This window comes from Mytilus edulis, chromosome 6 (genome assembly GCF_963676685.1).
Source record: "Mytilus edulis chromosome 6, xbMytEdul2.2, whole genome shotgun sequence".
Taxonomy (NCBI): domain Eukaryota; kingdom Metazoa; phylum Mollusca; class Bivalvia; order Mytilida; family Mytilidae; genus Mytilus; species Mytilus edulis.
Genome location: NC_092349.1, coordinates 67,110,894 through 67,114,828, shown reverse-complemented (window position 1 = coordinate 67,114,828; position 3,935 = coordinate 67,110,894). Strand labels below are relative to the sequence as shown.

Below are 3,935 nucleotides of genomic sequence, written 5' to 3'. Positions count from 1 at the left end.
TTGTTTGGTGTACATGCTGTTTTATGCTTCTTGGTTGGATTGTGGTCTTTCTTACGCATACCCCATTTCAACTCACAATTTTATGTTATTGAATCACTTTGCATACTAACTGTATTTAATAAACAGTACTGATCACAAACTTTGTGTTATGTCATTTATCATTGTGTACCAAAAAATTGAACCATCAACAAATGAAAACATCTTTTTGAGAAAGTTTAGTAGTCCTGAAAAGGACTGTTTTTGTAATCATTGTCATCCTCTGCTGTACAAATATCAGTCTTAGGCACACATTTCAACTTACATCCTCCTTCTGTTTGTATAGCAACAGTGTTTTCTTTGTTGAAATCTGGTGGTATATTTTCTTTGTTGGAATCTGGTGTCATTTCTGTTGTTTGAATTTCTGATGTTTCACTGAAATAACAAGAAACAATTAGTCAAAGGGAGACAACTTGAATTTGTGAAATTATCTAAAGCGATTTCTTATTAAAAAGAAAGATATATATGTAAAAGACCTTTGAAATAGGAGAGGGCCATTTCATAAAAAAATAATGAATATTGATAAAGGTACCTGTATATTATTTCATTTACAGTAATTTGTTAAACAAAGCTAGTGTGTCATATATTTCTGCATTTGCTTTTTACTTCTGCTCTAATTTAAAATAAATTAGGGTATGTTGTTACTGTTAATAGTTTCTTGAAATATTGACTTGTCCAGACTTTAGATATAAAATAGGAATATCTTGTTTGATTTCCAATGAGACAACTCTTCACACGAGACCAAATGACACAGAAAATTAACGACTGTAGGTCACTGTATAGCCATCAACAACAAGCAAAGTCCATACCACATAATCAGCTGTAAAAGGCCCCGAAAATACAAATGTTAAGCAAGAAAACAAGGAAACAAATGGATGTTACATGTAGTCCAGATGTATGTCACCTTTTAAAAACAATCATAACCTGTAATGCTTTATATTTTGGTTTATGGGTAAAGTCACTGTATAGTTCAGTATTGATAAAAATGAATGACGGGAGAAAAAAAAATTGTTTTTATGGGTTACATATAAATGACCAATTATTATATTTATAAGGGACATATTTTCATAAAATTTGTATCTACCTGTAGATCAATTTTCTTTTCACTTGTCTGTTTGGTGCAGCTTTTGGGGTTTCAATCACTCTTTTGGTGAGGACTTTTCTTGCTGGTTTTGGAGTTCGTCCATCAAATGGTATCGGGTCGGGATATTCTTCTGTTGGCCCATTTTTGTTGACAAAATGCTGAAATAGAGAACCTAAAATATTGTACACTGTATTTACTGGAAGGATTATCAGTTAAATTATAAAACAGCAGCTTAGATTTGTTTTAAATCAATCAATCAACATCATAATATGTGTGTGTACCTAAAATATGTGCGTTCTAATGAGGGTCTATCTGACACATGAAATTTTTACAGGGTTTTATGTCTTTTTGATAACAAAGTTACCGTAACCTGTTGTCAATTCAGTAGGATGAGTCAGTATAAAAAAAGACTTATATACAAAAATACATGTATGAGACATTTTTTAATCATTAATGATTTAAACTTGTAATGAATTCTATCAGATCATAAATGCAGTTCAGACTTTTTACACATTTTTCTTTCATTTTCAATGAAAAATCTCCATCAAGGACCAACAGTATTAAACATTAACAGTTATAGGACATAGTAAAACCTTCAACATGGAACCTTGGGTCAAACTGCTTCAAGTGCCAATTAGACAATTAGTTGTTCATCACAATGTGTATTTCACAAAATTCTTTCATTTCTATGGCCTAATTATTACTGCACTGAACGTTGGGATTGCCTTGTGCGATGTTTGCCATGGCAAATGTTTCAATAATAGAAATATATTTTGATTGTGTTTGTTTTAAAGATAACATAGTAATTTCATTTTAAAAAAAAAACAAATAGAAAAGAATAAATAAATAGTGCACTTTAAAGTACTGATTATCATTGTGTATGTTGTTTTAAAGCAAAACAGATAAGAAAACAACTGTGTAAATTAATATCTAAAGTTCAGATGTAAAAAAAAGTAATGGCAGTCAAATAAAACATTCATTTCCCTCGACTGTTGGAGATATGAAGATTAGTTCACCCTCGAAAAGTCATATGCCCTCGTCAAATATGATTTTTTTGGGGTTAACAAATCTTTATATCTCCCTCAAACACAGGAAATATATGCATAATATTCTACCCCCAGGACGAAGAACACCTCTAGGCTCTTTCCAGCTTAAATAATCTAATTGTCCCACCAAAAAAAAAACTAAGTCCAAATATCTGAAAAATTTCGCCAGCACGGCTCCTAGAAAAAGGGTTTTCAATATATTACGAGACAAAGACCAAAAGTTTGGGCAAAAGAAAGAAAGTATACCTAGAAGTGAGGGCAGTTCCCCTTATCCTAAAGGAACATACTTCTATGCAAAGAGATAGCTTTCAAAAATTCATGAATCAAATAATTCCTTTTGTTAATTGACTTACATTGAAGACTTACCCTCTCTTGTGTATGCAAGGCATGATTAAATATGTGTAGTGTACACAAAAGTTATCCAAACAGTTCAGGAATATACAAAGATGATAACTAAAACATGGTTGGAAAATACATTGGACAGTTGGAAGGACTTTGTATAATAAATGCTTACATTTACATATCTGGAACCAATCTCTTGACAATTTATTTATTTTTATGTATATTCGTGTAAAGTTAATGTGTCGGTCGTGTGTGTACATGACTATATTGCGCTATGTTATGACTTTAGGCACACAAAAAGGGGGGTATGGACTGTCATAAGCTGTGTTTTGGTGTCTAGGACATCAATTTTTTATCAATGGTGATATTTAAAACAAGAATACTGTTGAATCCTTTCAATTTAAAGTATTTGATTTGTTTCAGTATACCTTTGAACAAATGTAAGTTGCTCTCGTTATCCGTTCAACATTGAACTGTGAGTGCGGTCTTCCGCAGGCCTTTATCCATTTTAGACACTTTTCTAAGTTGTTTGACTTCTTCGGAAATGGCAAAAAATAAACACCGTCCTGAAGTCGATCCTCGTACCGACTGTCGGTGTTACAAACACCGTAACAACAGCGCTTTACCATAATTGACCAAAATGTACACTCAGACAATTTCAGGCAGACGTCATTGTTTGTCTGAGTCTTGTTGTAGCAACAAAAATACGCGCGCGCATCTGCGATTTCATTGGTCGATAAATTATTATGGGCGGAGCGGCGATAGGTGAATTATGAACTACCCTTTTACATTGGAGGTAACCAGTGAAGTATTCGTGTTTGCGTTATACAATCATTTATAATATATACACATGATACAGTGTACGTAAAATAATATCATTATAAATTAGAAAATGTCAATATACAATTGACACTAAAGAAAGAAAGAAAGAAAGAAAGAAAGAAAGAAAGAAAGAAAGAAAGAAAGAAAAAAGAGGGTCCAAGCTCAAGATGACTTTTGTAAAAGAGGATTTATTTTTAGTGACGCAATTCAAAAGTTCCGAGAAGGAATTATAAAGAAAGAAAAAAAGAAGATTGCTTATTATACAGTTACATGTGTAAACAGACTAAATGGTTATTTTTTTCAATAATATTGCCCATTACACTATGACATTATAATATATCATTATGATAAAATCAAGTACTCACAATCAAAATGTAAAGAATATAAAGACAAACAAACAAACAAAACAAAAAACATGTTACAGATAATGCATATTTAAGATTTTTCTTGTCGTATAAACTACCAAGGGGTTTTCAGAATAGGAGATATGAAAGATCGCCCGTAGGTGGTTATTTCTACAGACAATCTGACACCCCGAGGTATGTTATACGTCAAAAATTCTTTTTTTTTTCTTTTTTTTTTAAGTTTAGAAATCTTTATCCAGT

General features: G+C 31.8%; 1 long non-coding RNA gene across 1 annotated transcript; it reads right to left on the bottom strand.

The window, feature by feature from the left end:
- Positions 1 to 331: 331 nt before the first annotated feature.
- On the bottom strand, positions 332 to 3,272 carry LOC139526789 (uncharacterized). Its single transcript, XR_011665176.1, has 3 exons — positions 2,937 to 3,272; positions 1,121 to 1,278; positions 332 to 411 (listed from the first exon to the last, which is right to left on the bottom strand). It is a non-coding gene; the product is annotated as an uncharacterized lncRNA (long non-coding RNA).
- Positions 3,273 to 3,935: the final 663 nt, after the last annotated feature.